Below are 18,274 nucleotides of genomic sequence, written 5' to 3'. Positions count from 1 at the left end.
GGTCTAAGGCACTGCATCTCAGTGCAAGGGGCGTCACTGAAGTCCCTGATTCAAATCCAGTCTGCATCACATCCGGCTGTTTTTGGGAGTCCCATAGGGCGGCGCACAATTGGCCCAGCGTCGTCCGGGTTTGTCCGGGGTAGACCGTCATTGTAAATAAGAATTTGTTCTTAACTGACTTGCCTAGTTAAATATAAATTGGTCCTCCTCAGTGTCTTTCTCCCTCAAACATCGACATGTACAACCATACACAGCCGCCCCATTCCAAACAAAAAGAGATACCCCCCCCAGGAAAAATACGTTTGACAGTACCTATCAAAGCTTGATACATTTCTGGGCAAATATTGCACCAACAAAGGGACTACTGTGGGTCATAACTCTCCCTTGCTGAGCTGCGTCAGGCAGCCTAGTATGTTCATACAATTGTAATGAATGCACTTTAAAAGGTAGACTCAGCTAAATTATGTTGCCATGAGCAACACCGCAGATATTGGGCTGAGCAAGATGCAAGACTTGGCTCTCACACAGTCACACATAGTATCTGCGCATGTGCACGGGTTCGCTTCATACTGTTACATCATGGTAGCCACGGGACCAAAAGAGAGGAAAAGTTGAGCCTTGCGCTTCAACGATTTTAGTTGTTACGGAAAATAACCCACTATGCTGTTTACTTTCTGTATCTACATAATATTGCTGCGTCTGCCTTTAAAGGCCCAGTGCAGTCAAAAACGTTTAACATTTCCACACTATGAGGTTTCAATAGTACTGTGAAATTGTGAACATTTCAGCCTGTTGTGGTGGGATGTAGTTTTGGCCTGCCTTGTGTCATCACTAGGCGGTAAATTAGTTGATAGACCAATAAGAGCGTTACAAAACTCTGCCAATAACGGATAGTTTTCCGTTTTCACCTACCCACTCCAAGACAGTCCTAACAACATTCTTGCTTGAGAAATTGCTCTTTGGTAAGAAGCTATGACATCTAAATGGAGCTGACGATGGTAGCTCTGTCGCTAGCTCCCAGACAACTTGGCCGGCTTTTTGTTAATTCAAGTGTTATTTTTTACTTGCTATACATACTAGCTCTTTTATTACTTCTACTACTTGTTATTTTTGGCTTGACTCTTTTCATTGTTATTATTAATTATTTATTAACCCATACGAGTCTAAATTATATGGAATTGTTTTAAGAGTGTCATACCTAGGATCATTTATCTATTTGATTTAGAATTTTAAAGACCCCTTGAACTATAAAAAAATATATATTCCATACATTTTTTCAACTGGTTCCAGGGGATATTCGAGTCTTGTGGGGCCTGTGAGCGTCTTAGAGAAAAATGTACGTGTTCGTGAGATTCTCTTCTTTCCATAAGGCCCAACAGTGCAGTAGTCATAATACCCATAAAACCTAGCGGTCAAACAGGGAAATGGTTCCAATTCTTTTTCCACCATTCATTTTTCCCATAGTGGATTTCTAGAAACAAGCCTACACGAGACACAGGACTTATTTTAAGTGTTTCTAAAAATCCCCTATGGGAAAAATGAATGGTAAAAAAACTATTGGAACCATTTCCCTGTTTGACCGCTAGGTTTTATGGGTATTATGACTCAAATTATGGTACTCTATAGAGGGTTCGTAATATTATATTTGCTGGACCTTTTAAACCTGCTCTAAACTGTATGTGATGAACCTTTGGTTTCGATTTTTTCTTTTTGACCATTTCAATTAAAAAAGCTCAGTAAAGCACTTAATTATTACCCAGAAATGATTAGATATTGAGATTCAAAAAAGCTGTATTGGACCTTTAAGATAATGTGTTTATGCATTTTAGGTGTTGGCCAAAGTTGTCTGCCACAGAGGTGCATTCCAGGTTGTCTAATAGAGAATACCCATAGTGGGGCCACGTCAACCTCATCAGCCATAAACAGAGAAAACTGTAGACCGATCTTTGCAATAAGGGACTATCAGTGCTTGTGTGCCATTTAAATGCTTCCCCTTTTTTGCCATGATAACATTTACTGCAGCGTCTGTTTGAGTTCTCTACTCTGGTAACGTGTGGGTTTTGGACGATCAATCAATCAAATCAAATGTATTTATAAAGCCCTTTTTACATCAGCCAATGTCACAAAGTGCTGTACAGAAACCCAGCCTAAAACCCCAAACAGCAAGCAATGCAGATCTAGAAGCACGGTGGCTAGGACAAACTCCCTAGAAAGGCAGGAACCTAGGAAGAAACCTAGAGAGAAACCAGGCTCTGAGGGGTGGCCAGACCTCTTCTGGCTGTGCCAGGTGGAGATTATAACAGTACATGGCCAAGATGTTCAAACGTTCATAGATGACCAGCAAGGTCTATTAATAATAATAATAATAATAATAACAGTGGTTGTAGAGGGTGCAACAGGTCAGCACCTCAGGAGTAAATGTCAGTTGGCATTTCATAGCCGATCATTCAGAGTTAGAGACAGCAGGTGCGGTAGAGAGAGAGAGTCAAAAACAGCAGGTCCGGGACAAGGTAGCAGGTCCGGTGAACAGGTCAGGGTTCCATAGCCGCAGGCAGAACAGTTGAAACTGGAGCAGCAGCACGACCAGGTAGACTGGGGGCAGCAAGGAGACATCAGGCCAGGTAGTCCTGAGGCATGCTCCTAAGGCTCAGGTCCTCCGAGAGAAGAGAAAGAGAGAGAAGGCGAGAAAGTGAGAGAGAGAGAATTAGAGGGAGCATACTTAAATTCACACAGGACACCGGATAAGTCAGGAGAAATATTCCAGATATAACAGACTGACCCTAGCCCCCTGACACATAAACAATTGCAGCACAATTACTGGAGGCTGAGACAGGAGGGGTTGGGAGACACTGTGGCCCCGTCTGTCTATACCCAGGGACAGGGCCAACCAGGCAGAATATAACCCCACCCCACTTTGCCAAACACAGCCTCCACACCACTAGAGGGATATCGTCAACCACCAACTTACTACCCTGAGACAAGGCCGAGTATAGCCCACAAAGATCTCCCCCACGGCACGAACCCGAGGGGGGTGACCAACCCGGACAGAAAGATCATGTCAGAGACTATGCCTTTCCTGATTGTCTATCTAACCTGACAGAGTGTATGTCAGACCCCCCCAACCCTAACCCTCAGTGGTTGGGAGGGTTCCCTTTCTGCAGGATAGTGCCACGCTCTGACAGCTAACGGAGTCAGGCTTCATTTGTAACAAGCAGAAAGTAATGGAGCATGTCAGCTGGGTTATGGGGCAGTGAGAAGTAGTTTTGTCATAATATCATAACATTTTTACATTCTTATGTCAATTTTTTTGAGACCGTCATGTATGCATTAATTATACAATTATATAATCAATTTAACTTTGTTTTTACCATTCTAACTTCAAAACAACAATGGTAATAATTTATTTGAATGGTACATTTCTGTTGATAAACTGGGTAAGTCAAGATGTAGCCTAGTTCTATTCACAATACAGGTGGATGCATATTGTTGATTTGATTTATTCAATAGAATAGTGTTACATGCACAGTAGCGTATATTCATGGCTGCCAAATATTTGATATTTTAAAATGTTGAATTAATTTATCTTTCGTCTCTGTGTTTTCATAATTTTCCTTCAATTTTTAAGTGACTGAATCTCACGGGAGAAATCATCCGAGCGAGGGAAACAGCGCCCCTCTGTCTCAGTATGTGTACCCCATATATCTGATGCTGTCTGGACCAAAAGGTCATGACCTGTTGCCGCCGTAATATTTGATTGATGCCAGCAAGCATTTAGCCTCCCTTGATAAAAATATAATAAAAATAATTTGCCAATCAGCGTTGAGCTGAGCTCAACTGTGGGTTGTCCTGGCACAGCAAAACGCCCCCCAAGGGAGGCCAGTTTAGATTTGGCTTCACACCGTTCAAATCACACGGTAAGACAAACTTGTGTTTCTGCGCTGCTTGTGTTGTTGTCCTGCAGTAGCCAGCTTGCTAAATCTTTCGTTTCCTAAGCCATCGATGGGGATTTGGACTTGTGGTTTTTAGCTAATTCTCTGTACAGACCAATGATTATGACGGTGATTCTGATCTAACCATAAATTAATATATTGTGCCACTGGCTTGAGACAATTGAAGTTCAATATGTAGCCTAGTAAGCTCACGTTAACTAGCTAGCTAACTTAGCTGGTTCATTGTTGCCCAACCTATGACAAAAAAAAAAAAACGTACTGTATGACAGAGCCATTGACCGTTTTGCCATCATGTAAGAGAGGAGGATGGCATTCAACTAGTCTACAACTAGGGTGAGTCTAGTCTTTTTACTTTCATACGCATGCATGCACAAGGAGCGGGACACTAATCCAGACGCTTATAAGAAATCCCGCTATGCCCTCAGACAAACCATCAAACAGTCAAAGCGTCAATACAGGACTAAGATTGAATGCTACTGCATCGGCTCTGATGCTTGTCGGATGTGGCAGGGTGTGCAAACTAATACGGACTACAAAGGGAAACCCAGCTGCGAGCTTCCCAGTGACACGAGACTACCAGACAAGCGAAATGCCTTTTATGCTTGCTTCGAGAAAAGCAACACTGAAGCATGCATGAGAGCACCAGCTGTTCTGTATGACTGTGTGATCATGCTTTCCGTAGCTGATGTGAGCAAGACCTTTATACAGGTCAACATTCACAAGGCCATGGGGCCAGACGGATTACCAGCATGCGGACCAACTGGCAATTGTCCTCACTGACATTTTCAACCTCTCCCTGACCGAGTTTGTAATACCTACATGTTTCAAGCAGACCACCATAGTCCCTGTGCATAAGAATGCGAATGTAACCTGCCTAAATGACTACCACCCCGTAGCACTCACGTCGGTAGCCATGAAGTGCTTTGAAAGGCTGGTCAGGGCTCACATCAACATCATCATCCCGGAAACCCTAGACCCACTCCAATTCACATACCGCCCCACAGATCCACAGATGACGCATTCTCAATCACACTCAACACTGTCCTTTCCCATCTGGATAAAAGGAACACCTATGTGAGTGCTGTTCATTGACTACAGCTCAGCATGCCAGGCCATCAACCTCTCCCTCAATGTTTTTTAAAATGTATTTTATTTAACCTTTATTTAACCAGGTAGGCCAGTTGAGAACAAGTTCTCATTTACAACTGCGACTTGTGAGCAAGACAAAGGAGATGATCATGGTCTACAGGAAAAGGAGGGCCAAACATGCCCCCATTAACATTGACGGGGCTGTAGAGAGTTTCAAGTTCCTTGGTGTCCACATCACTAACAAACTATCATGGTCCAAACACACCAAGACAGTCGTGAAGAGGGCACGACAACACCTTTTCCCCCTCAGGAGACTGAAAAGATTTGGCATGGCTCCCCATATCCTCAAAAGGTTCTACAGCTGTACATCGAGAGCCTCCTGACCGGTTGCATCACCGCCTGGAATGGCAACTGCTCAGCCTCCGACCGCAAGGCACTACAGAGGGTAGCGTGTGCCAAGCTTCCTGCCATACAGGAGCTATATACTAGGTAGTGTCAGAGGATGGCCCAAAAAATTGTCAAAGACTCCAGACACCCAAGTCACACACTGTTCTTTCTGCTACCATACGGCAAGCGGTACCAGAGCGCCAAGTCCACTTCCAAAATGCTCCTTAACATCATCTTCCCCCAAGCCATAAGACTGCTGAACAATTAATCAAATGGCCACCTGGACTATTTACATTGACCCCCCCCGTTGTTTGTACACTGCTGCTATTCGCTGTTTATTATCTATGCAGTCACTTCACCTTTACCTACATGTACACATTACCTCAACTAACCTGTACCCCGGCACATTGACTCGGTACCGGTACCCCCTGTATATAGCCTCGTTATTGTTATGTCATCTTATTTTGATATTTTGTATTGTATTTTTTTCTTTCGTTTATATAGTACATGTTTTCTTAACTGTATTTATTGAACTGCCTTGTTGGTTAAGGGCTTGTAAGTAAGCATTTCACGGTAAGGTCTACACCTGTTGTATTCAACACACGTGATGAATAAAAACTGATTTGATTTGACAAACACACACACACACAGACAGAAATCAGTTCCATGGACAGCCACATTATATTTTGGGACATTGATTGGACTAAATAGTTTTTGTTATATTTAAGTTTGTTTTCACTGTATTAAACTAAGCGTGAATAGCCTAGTTGATTTGATGATGTTTAAACGTATACGTTGAAATGGTGCAGCAATAGCGGAGGCAGGGCTCCTGTTGTCTTTGTGCTGACTTGCAGTTACTCCGTGGTTCTAAATCAGTAGTTGTTTAGTAAACTGTTGAAAACATGAACTTGCTTGACCATGCTGCAGGTCATGTAACTGTTTGTTACATGCAATATTTGAGAGGTTGTGGTAGATGGGTCCTGGGGGCAGGAGAGCAAGAGGTTGTGGTAGATGAGTCCTGGGGCAGGAGAGAGAGAGATTGTGGTATATGGGTCCTGGGGCAGGAGAGAGAGAGAGGTTGTGGTATATGGGTCCTGGGGCAGGAGAGAGAGAGAGGTTGTGGTATATGGGTCCTGAGGCAGGAGAGAGAGAGAGAGGTTGTGGTAGATGGGTCCTGGGACAGGAGAGAGAGGTTGTGGTATATGGATCCTGGGGCAGGAGAGAGAGAGAGGTTGTGGTATATGGGTCCTGGGGCAGGAGAGAGAGAGAGGTTGTGGTATATGGGTCCTGGGGCAGGAGAGAGAGAGAGAGAGAGGTTGATGGATCCTGGGGAAGAAGAGAGAAAGAGAGAGAGGTTGTGGTAGATGGGTCCTGTGGGCAGGAGAGCTAGAGGTTGTGGTAGATGAGTCCTGGGGCAGGAGAGAGAGAGAGATTGTGGTATATGGGTCCTGGGGCAGGAGAGAGAGAGAGAGGTTGTGGTATATGGGTCCTGGGGCAGGAGAGAGCGAGAGAGGTTGTGGTATATGGGTCCTGGGGCAGGAGAGAGAGAGAGAGAGAGATAGTTGATGGATCCTGGGGCAGAAGAGAGAAAGAGAGAGGTTGTGGTAGATGGGTCCTGGGGGCAGGAGAGCGAGAGGTTGTGGTAGATGAGTCTTGGGGCAGGAGAGAGAGAGAGGTTGTGGTATATGGGTCCTGGGGCAGGAGAGAGAGCGAGAGAGAGGTTGATGGATCCTGGGGCAGAAGAGAGAAAGAGAGAGAGGTTGTGGTAGATGGGTCCTGGGGGCAGGAGAGCGAGAGGTTGTGGTATATGGGTCCTGGGGCAGGAGAAAGAGAGAGCGAGAGGTTGATGAATCCTGGGGCAGAAGAGAGAAAGAGAGAGGTTGTGGTAGATGGGTCCTGGGGCAGGAGATAGAGAGAGAGGTTGTGGTAGATGGGTCCTGGGGCAGGAGAGAGAGAGAGGTTGTGGTAGATGGGTCCTGGGGCAGGAGAGAAAGGTTGTGGTAGATGGGTCCTGGGTGGGGCAGGAGAGAGAGCGAGAGGTTGATGGATCCTGGGGCAGAAGAGAGAAAGAGAGAGAGAGGTTGTGGTAGATGGGTTCTGGGGCAGGAGAGAGAGATTGTGGTAGATAGGTCCTGGGACAGGAGAGAGAGGTTGTAGTTAGGGCTGGGCGATATGGCCAAAATATCATATCATGGTATTTTTCAAATGTTTGACGGTATTTTATGTTTTTGATTAATAAAAGTTCTACATTTGCTTCATGAGTAGTGCGTGACCCCTGGGTGGCAACACATATATTCTAAATTATTTTAAAGGATCTTTCTCCATTCTGATTTTTTTATACTGTTCAACTTCAACCTAAAATAATTTCCAACATTTCCATCAATTTCTGCATTTCCTGCACTCATTAAGTCCTGGGGCAGGAGAGAGAGGTTGTGGTAGATGTCTCTGGGGCAGGAGAGAGAGGTTGTGGTAGATGTCTCTGGGGCAGGAGAGAGAGGTTGTGGTTGATGGGTCCTGCGGCAGGAGAGAGAGAGGTTGATGGATCCTGGGGCAGAAGAGAGAGAGAGGGAGGTTGATGGGTCCTGGGGCAGGAGAGAGAGAGAGAGAGAGAGAGCAGGAAAAGAAGTCTCACTGTGACGACTTCCCTAACATGAGTCAGTCTGATCACACCTCTTCAAACTGTCCTGCAGACGAGGATAGTCCCCCCCCCCCCACCCCCCCCCAAGCACTGAACACACCCAGGTCCCACAACTGCACTGATTCTCCATCATTGAGAGGGAAACATTCACAGAGCTGGAGAGACACATGGTGAAGCTGAGAGAGCTAGTCTACACAATACAGACAGGCCAATCAACAAAACAGACCAGCACAACACCCCCCCCCCCCCAACAAGACCCGGAGGGCAGAAGGTGGAGATGGACAGCTGTCTGGGAGAGCTGTCTGCTCTACGGACTGAGGTGAGAGAACTTAAAGAGGCACACATGGCACTGAATGAAGAGGTGAGAAAGCTGAGGTGTGAGAGCAGGACACTCCCCCAGAGAAGCCAGCAGAACAGCCCACCTCAGACCCGGACCACAACACAACAACACAACACAGGACCCACCAACCCAACAGACCCCACCCCCTCCTAACAGACCCCACCCCCTCCCAACAGCCCCCGCCCCCTCCTAACAGCCCGCACCCCTTCCTAACAGACCACACCCCTTCCCAATAGACCCCACCCCCTCCCAACAGACCCCACACCCTCCTAACAGACCCCACCCCCTCCCAACAGACCCCACCCCCTCCTAACAGCCCCCACCCCCTCCTAACAGACCCCACCCCCTCCTAACATACCCCACCCCCTCCTAACAGACCCCACCCCCTCCTAACAGACCCCACCCCCTCCTAACAGACCTCACCCCCTCCTAACAGCCCCCACTCCCTCCTAACAGCCCCCACCCCCTCCTAACAGCCCCCACCCCCTCCTAACAGCCCCCGTCAGCTCCCCTGATAGCTCTCTTGACAACGCACACACATCCACTGAGGACACACATCCACTGAGGACACACATCCACTGAGGACACACATCCACTGAGGACACACAAAAGCCAGAGATGTTGCTCCTCATTGAGTCAAATGGCAAATACATTCAAGAGGATAAACTTTTTCCCAAACACAAAGAGGCTAAATTCTGGTGCCCAAACACAAGGCATGCCCAGGAGCTGTTGTCAGAGGACAGACTAGGGTCCCCCAGCCACATCATAATTCACACGGGCACAAATGACCTGAGTGTCCAGCAGGAAAGGATGGCCACAGCACTCAAGGAAGGGATTGAAAAAGCTTCTTCCACTTTCCCCAACACATAAGTGGTTATTTCCAAAGTGCTACCACGAATAGACGTTCACCCTGCCACCATACTGCGGGTGAATGCAAGCATTTCACAAAACTGTGCCTCAAAACCTAATGTCTACCTAGCCCACCACTCCACCCTGGACTTGAACAGCCTTTACGACCATGTCCACCTCTACAAGGCAGCAATTCCAACTTTTGCCAGGAACCTGAAGGACGTCACCCTCAACCGTTGCCCCAGCACCTCTCATAGGAGCAACAGAGCAACGGACCCCCCCCCCCCCCCAGACCACCGAGACACCCTCCCAGACCTGCAAGACCCCCTCCTGAAGGACCTGCTCCGAGAGAACCCATGCCAAGTGGACCTACACCCAGACCACAGCATCACCAGCCACACCCCAACCCTCTAAGACCACCCCAAGCAAACCCTGGCATCACTCTATATAGGCCCCCCCATATCAGACCTATGCCCCTTCTGCCCACCCCATGCCCCCCGTCACTGCGGCAAGGACCTCAACATAACAGCAGGACATATGCCCAGGCCGTGAGCAGAGCAACAGACCCAACCCCCACTATTACACCTGCCCAAGCCCCATCCTGCGACCTAAGAGGTATGTATCAGATGCTCAACATGCTCTGCTCACAACTACTGTGATGGTCCTGGCCTAAAACACTCAAAAACAACACTAGACTCTATGGAATACAACAATTTTACTATCTAATCCTGGAATATACAAGGTCTGAGATCATCAGCCTTTGGCCTAAAGAGCAGGAACCCAGACTAAAGAGTAGGAACCCAGACTAAAGAGTAGGAACCCAGACTAAAGAGCAGGAACCCAGACTAAAGAGGAGGAATCCAGACTAAAGAGGAGGAACCCAGACTAAAGAGGAGGAACCCAGACTAAAGAGCAAGAACCCAGATCAAATACAAATCTTAGAATCAACTATTAACCTTTTCTCAATAGGGGGGGGCGCTATTTCCACTTTGTAAAAAATCGTTCCCAAATTAAACTGCCTCGTACTCAATTCTTGCTCGTACAATATTCATAGAAAACACTCTCTAGTTTCTAAAACCGTTTGAATTATATCTGTGAGTAAAACAGAACTCATTTTGCAGCAAACTTCCTGTCAGGAAGTGAGAAATCTGAAATCGAGGGCTCTGTTCCAGGGTCAGTTTATTAATTTGCATGGAATCTAGGGGTCTACATGCACTGCATACGCCTTCCACTAGATGTCACTAGGCAGTGAGAGTTGGAATGGGGTGTCTAGCTAGATCTGAGGCCGAACAAGACCTCTTGGAACCGTGGGTCTGGTCTTTTCACCGTTTGGCTTGACGCAAGAGGGACCTCTGCATTGCGTTCAGAAAAGCTTTCGTTTTAGAAGTTAGATATATCCGGCTCTGATTTTATTTGATATATGTGTTAAAAACATCATAAACTAGTTATATTAAACCGAGTTATATCAGTTTATATCAGTTGATTGAGATTTTCGGTATTTTGTTTGTTATGCGTTCTGGTGAGTTGGGCACTTCCGTGCCGCATGGCCAGCTTTGTTAGCTAAATCGATAGATGAAGACGACATTCTACAACCGAACAACGATTATTCTGGAAAAAGGACACCTTGTACAAGATTCTGATGGAAGCTCATCAAATAGTAGGAACCATTTATGATATTATTTCGTATTTCTGTCGAAAATGTTTAGACTATATTCCGCCCAGATTTCGGGCGCTGGCTCGCTATAACGTAAGCTGTATGTCGTACTAAGGTTATTTTTAAAAATCTAACACAGCGGTTGCATTAAGAACTAGTGTATCTTTCATTTGCTATCCAACTTGTATTTTTTAGTAAAGTATATGATTAGTTATTTGATTAGATGATGTGAGTGTCAGAAATATATCCGGATTATTTTGTGCAGTTTGGATAGTATTCACAATGTTCAACCACGAATTGTACCGCTAAATATGCACATTTTCGAACAAACCATATATGTATTGTGTAATATGATGTTATAGGACTGTCATCTGATGAAGTTTGAGAAGGTTAGTGAAAAAATGTATATATTTTGCTGGTTTATTCGCTATCGCTAACGTGCCTTGAATGAATGCGGTTGTGTGGTAGGCTATTGTAGTAAGCTAATATAATGCTATATTGTGTTTTCGCTGTAAAACACTTAAAAAATCTGAAATATTGGCTGGATTCACAAGATGTTTGTCTTTCATTTGCTGTACATTTACATTTAAGTAATTTAGCAGACGCTCTTATCCAGAGCGACTTACAAGTTGGTGCATTCACCTTATGATATCCAGTGGAACAACCACTTTACAATAGTGCATCTAGTCTGTAGTCTGTACACCGTGTATTTTTCATAAATGTTTTATGATGAGTATTTAGCTATTTCACGTTGGTTTCTGTAGTTATTCTAGCTGCTTTGGTGAGACTTGTGATGGTGGCTGCAATGTAAAACTATGATTTATACCTGAAATATGCACATTTTTCGAACAAAACATATGCTATACAATAAATATGTTATCAGACTGTCATCTGATGAAGTTGTTTCTTGGTTAGTGACTATTTATATCTTTATTTGGTCGAATTTGTGATAGCTACCTATGCAGTAAAAAAATGGTGAAAATATGCGGTTGGGTCTTTTGCTATCGTGGTTAGCTAATAGAAATACATATTGTGTTTTCCCTGTAAAACATTAAAAAAATCGGAAATGATGGCTGGATTCACAAGATGTGTATCTTTCATCTGGTGTCTTGGACTTGTGATTTCATGATATTTAGATGCTAGTATTTACTTGTGGCGCTATGCTAGGCTATGCTAGTCAGCTTTTTTACTGATGAGGGTGCTCCCGGATCCGGGATGAGTACCAAGTAGAAGTTTTAAAGACTACCAGAACACACTGGATTCTCCAATTACATTGAATGAACTACAGGACAAAATACAAAATCCTCAAACCCTAAAAGGCTTGTGGGGTTGATGGTATCCATAAATGAAATGATAAAATATACAGACCACAAATTCCAATTGGTTATACTTCAACTATTTAACATCATCCTCAGGTCTGGCATATTCCCCAATATTTGAAACCAAGGACTGATCACCCCAATCCACAAAAGTGGGCCTGCACGAGGGTCTGCTGTACAAATTGATGGAAAGTGGTGTTGGGGGAAAAACATACAACATGATAAAATTAATGTACACAAACAACAAGTGTGCGGTTTAAATTGGCAAAAACACACATTGCTTTCCACAGGGCCGTGGGGTGAGACAGGGATGCAGCTGAAGCCCCACCCTCTGCAACATATATATCATCAATTTGTCGAGGGCACGAGAACAGTCTGCCGCACCCGGCCTCACCCTACTAGAATCTGAAGTCAAATGTCTACTGTTTGCTGATGATCTGGTGCTTCTGTCCCTACCAAGGAGGGCCTACAGCAGCACATAGTACTTCTGCACTGATTATGTAAGACCTGGGCCCTGACAGTAAATCTCAGTAAGACAAACATAATGGTGTTCCAAAAAGGGTCCAGTTCCCAGGACCACGAATACATATTCCATCTAGACACCGTTGCCCTTGAGCACACAAACAACTATACATACCTCGGCCTAAACATCAGCGCCACAGGTAACTTTCACAAAGCTGTGAACGAGCTAGCAAGGCAAGAAGGGCCTTCTATGCCATCAAAAGGAACATAAAATTTGACATACCAATTAAGATCTGGCTAAAAATACTTGAATCAGTTATAGAATGGATGGGGATGGGGCCACAGAGTCTCCCGACCTCTCCTGTCTCAGCCTCCAGTATTTATGCTGCAGTAGTTTATGTGTCGGGGGGCTAGGGTCCATCTGTTATATCTGAAGTATTTCTCCTGTCTTATCCGGTGTCCTGTGGGAATTTAAGTATGCTCTCTCTAATTCTCTCTCTCTTTCTCTCTCTCGGAGGACCTGAGCCCTAGGACCATGCCTCAGGACTACCTGGCCTGATGACTCCTTGCTGTCCCCAGTCCACCTGGCCATGCTGCTGCTCCTGTTTCAACTGTTCTGCCTGCGGCTATGGAACCCTGACCTGTTCACCGGACGTGCTACCTTGTCCCAGACCTGCTGTTTTCAACTCTCTAGAGACAGCAGGAGCGGTAGAGATACTCTCAATGATCGGCTATGAAATGCCAACTGACATTTCCTCCTGAGGTGCTGACCTGTTGCACCCTCGACAACCACTGTGATTATTATTATTTGACCCTGCTGGTCATCTATGAACATTTGAACATCTTGGCCATGCTCTGTTATAATCTCCACCCGGCACAGCCAGAAGACGACTGGCCACCCCTCAGAGCCTGGTTCCTTTCTTGGTTTCTTCCTAGGTTACTGCCTTTCTATGTAGTTTTTCCTAGCCACCGTGCTTCTACACCTGCATTGCTTGCTGTTTGGGGTTTTAGGCTGGGTTTCTGTACAGCACTTTGTGACATCAGCTGATGTAAGAAGGGCTTTATAAATACATTTGATTTGATTTGATAGAACCCATTGCCCTTTATGGTTGTGAGGTCTGGGGTCCGCTCACCAACCATGAATTCACAAAATGGGACAAACACTAAATTGAGACTCTGCATGCAGAATTCTGAAAAAATGTCCTCTGTGTACAACGTAAAACACCAAATAATGCAGGCAGAGCAGAATTAGGCCGATACCCGCTAATTATCAAAATCTAGAAAAGAGCCGTTAAATTCTACAACCACCTAAAACGAAGCGATTCCCAAACCTTCCATAACAAAGCCATCGCCTACAGAGAAATTAACCTGAAGAAGAGCCCCCTAAGCAAGCTGGTCCTGGGGCTCTGTTCACAAACACAAACAGACCCCCACAGAGCCCCAGGACTGCAACATAATTAGACCAAACCAAATCATGAGAAAACTAAAAGGGAATTACTTGGCACATTGGAAAGAATTAACAAAAAAAACAGAGCAAACTAGAATGCTATGTGGCCCTAAACAGAGAGTACACAGTGGCAGAATACCTGACCACTGTGACTGACCCAAAATAAAGGAAATCTTTGACTATGTACAGATAGCTCTCTTGTCAACCCCACACATCCACTGAGAACACACCAAAGCCAGAGATTGTGCTCCTCATTGACTCAAATGGCAATTACATTTAAGAGGATAAACTTTTTCCCAAACACAAAGTGACTAAGCTCTGGTGCCCAAATACTAGGCATGGCCTGGAGCCCTGAGAAAGGCTGCCGAAGGCAGACCTGGCTCTCAAGGGAAGACAGGCTATGTGCACACAAACTGAGGTGGAAACTGAGCTGTACTTCCTACCTCCTGCCAAATGTATGACCATATTAGAGACACATATTTAAGATTACACAAATAATAAACAAAAGTGGAATAAACATGTACAGTAAACTTACAAAAGAGCAGGGGCAGGAGAGAGAGACGTGGATTGGTCCTGGGGCAGGAGAGAGAGAGGTGGATTGGTCCTGAGGCAGGAGAGAGAGAGATGGATTGGTCCTGGGGCAGGAGAGAGAGAGATGGATTGGTCCTGGGGCAGGAGAGAGAGAGGCTGATTGGTCCTGGGGCAGAAGAGAGAGAGGTTGATTGGTCCTGGGGCAGAAGAGAGAGAGAGAGACACACAGATGGGTTGTGTCTGGGGATGAAAAGGCTGAGTCTAGGGATACATTTTTTATGAAATACATTTTTACATTCTTTGTAAACAGGTGTAGACTAACAGTGAAATGTCTTACTTACGAACGCTTCCCAACAACGCAGAGAGAAAAATATAGAAACATAATAATAAAACGAGGAATAAATACACAATGATTAACAATAACTTGGCTATATATGTAACATCTGCTTCCAACTCACACTCTCAAATACATAGATCCCCTGAACGCAGCTCACTTTCCAGCCCACTTTCCAGGTCACACTCTCAAACACATAGATCCCCTGAACGCAGCTCACTTTCCAGCACACTGTCCAGCTCACACTCTCAAACACATAGATCCCCTGAACGCAGCTCACTTTCCAGCACACTGTCCAGCTCACACTCTCAAACACATAGATCCCCTGAACGCAGCTCACTTTCCAGCCCACTTTCCAGCTCACACTCTCAAACACATAGATCCCCTGAACGCAGCTCACTCTCAAGAACCCAATCACCTGAATTCTGATCACCTGTTCACACACCTGTATGTCATTATCACACACTATTTAGTTCAGTTCTTTGCACCCCATCATTGTGAGGTATTGTTTGTTTTGTCACACACTTCTATTCAGAGCTCTGTTTTTCCTGTAATTTAATCCTCCCGTGTATGATAGTTTTTGCCTGCCTCACTAACGATGCCTTTTGCATATTTCCTGCCTGTACTTTAGCCTATAGCATTTCCTGTTATCTACCTATTGCCTGATCTCCCGGATGACATTACTTGCCCTTTCCCTGCCTGTACTGTTGCCTTTTGGACCCCCTGTGTATGACCTTCTGCCTGCCCCTGGACCCAGCTACCTGCCTCCTCCTGTGGTCCTTTACAAATGAACACCTGCTGCGCCCTGCGCTTGAAACCAGCTCTCTGTCTCCCATCGTGTTCATTACAATATACAGTGCCTTCAGAAAGTATTCACACTCCTTGACTTTTTCCACATTTTGTTTGTGTTGCAACCTGAATTTAAAATGGATTAAATTGAGATTTTGTGTCACTGACCAACACACAATACCCGATAATGTCAGAGTGGAATTATTTATTTTGAAATTAATAAAATATTTAAAGCTGAATTTTCTTGAGTCAATAGTTATTGAACCCCTTTGCTATGGCAAGCCTAAATCATTTCAGTAAAAATGTGCTTAACAAGTCACATAATGGTGTATTGTAAATATGTTGTAATAATGTGTTTGCAAGTGTAATGATATTAATTGTATGTACATTTCTGGACACCAGGAAGAGTAGCTGCTGCCTTGGCAGCATCTAATGGGGATCTATAATAAATACAAATACAAATAATGCATGGACTCACTCTGTGTGCAATAATAGTGTTTAATCTAGCATGATTGTTGAATGACTACCTCATATACAATTATCTGTAAGGTCCCTCAGTCAAGCAGTGAATTTCAAACACAGATTCAACCACAAAGACCAGGGAGGTTTTCCAATGTCTCACAAAGAAGGGCACCTATTGGTAGATGGGTAAATATTTTTAAAAAGCGGACATTGAATATCCCTTTAAGTATGGTGAAGTTATTAAATACGCTTTGGATCGTGTATCAATACACCCAGTCACAACAAAAAGACAGGCGTCCTTCCCAAGTCAGTTGCCGGAGTAGAAGGAAACCGATTAGGGATTTCACCATGTAGTTACTACCTAATTGACAGAGAGAAAAGACGGAAAATATTCCAAAACATGCATTCTGTTTGCAATAAGGCACTAAAGTAATTAAAAATAAATTAACTTCATCTCCTGAATACCAAGCATTATGTTTGGGGCAAATCCAACACAAACCTCCGCCAATGTTCCGTCAAATATTTTCCAAGAATGAGCAAATTTCAGGTCTGCTGAGCGCAAACATTTGACATTAACCTGTTTATCCACTTGTTCTTCAGATAAGGAGGTGACTGAACATGTTGTTGTTTGATGCAAGAAACCCCTTTACAAAATAAATGCATTATTCATCTCATACCATTACTACAGAGATTCAGACAAATTATGCTACCCTCTGCCTATTGGCTACTTAGCATATTCAAGCCTGTCTCAAAATACAACACTGCCCCTTTGAGACAAAAAAACTCTTTACCTTGACTGTCTTTTAAAAGATGTCTAGAAATGCACACATTTTGTGCTCTTGTAGGAAGCAATCATTCCCCCATTGCTGACTACAAATGATCTATAACTGGGCTAATAACTCACTAACTAGCGAAGGATTTGAACAAAATGTGCACACGTGGCTACTTTGCTTTGATCTCAAAACATCTACTCACGCTGTAAACACAGGACAGAGTAAATGGAACAGATCCATATATGGAAATAGTCTATTTGCCTACTGCAGCTCTGATTGGTTATGCCTCACCTGTCTTTGTAGAGTAAGGGCTGAGTCTTGTGCAATAAAACCCTACTCCAATGCGTTCTACCTACAACAAAATCTCTTGCGTAGTCGGTTTGTTTCGGTTTGTTGCATTAAAAGTGGCTAAGCTTGTATTGGTTCGATCACAATTGCCATAGTAAAGGGAAACGTTGATAGTGTTTTAACTAACAGGATTAATACAACATTATCGGTCAACAGAGAAAAGACTTACAGAAGAAATATAAAATCTAACATTACACATCAGTGGCGTAGATGAATGTAATACAGTAGCATTGAATAATCCAGACTCAAAACAAAAGTTGTTTGATGAATTTATTCAGGAAAGATCAGTTTAATTTACAGTATTTATTCATGGCTCTACCAAGTCCAGGATAATCCCTTATTCAAATCATGTGAGAAAAAACTATTTCATTTTATTTGGAATGGCAAACCAGATAAAGTTAAATTAGTATATTTATATAACAAACATGAGTTTGGCGGGTTAAAACGATTAAATATTAAGGCATTAAACCTTTCTCTTAAAGCCTCCATTGTACTGAAATTGTATCTAAATCCAAATTGCAAGGCAATCAAACAAGCTAAGTCCCAGTATAGAGACAAAGTAGAGTCGCAATTCAACAGCTCAGACACAAGAGGTATGTGGCAGGGTCTACAGTCAATCACGGATTACAAAAAGAAAACCAGCCCCTTCGCGGACCAGGATGTCTTGCTCCCAGACAGGCTAAATAACTTTTTTGCTCACTTTGAGGACAATACAGTGCCACTGACACGGCCCGCTACCAAAACCTGCGGGCTCTCCTTCACTGCAGCCGAGGTGAGTAAAACATTTAAACGTGTTAACCCTCGCAAGGCTGCAGGCCCAGACGGCATTCCCAGCCGCGTCCTCAGAGCATGCGCAGACCAGCTGGCTGGTGTGTTTAAGGACATATCCAATCAATCCTTAT

The sequence above is a fragment of the Salvelinus alpinus genome, chromosome 15 (genome assembly GCF_045679555.1).
Source record: "Salvelinus alpinus chromosome 15, SLU_Salpinus.1, whole genome shotgun sequence".
Lineage (NCBI taxonomy): Eukaryota > Metazoa > Chordata > Actinopteri > Salmoniformes > Salmonidae > Salvelinus > Salvelinus alpinus.
The sequence above is the reverse complement of the archived record's forward strand: the minus strand, read 5'-3'. Positions refer to the sequence as shown.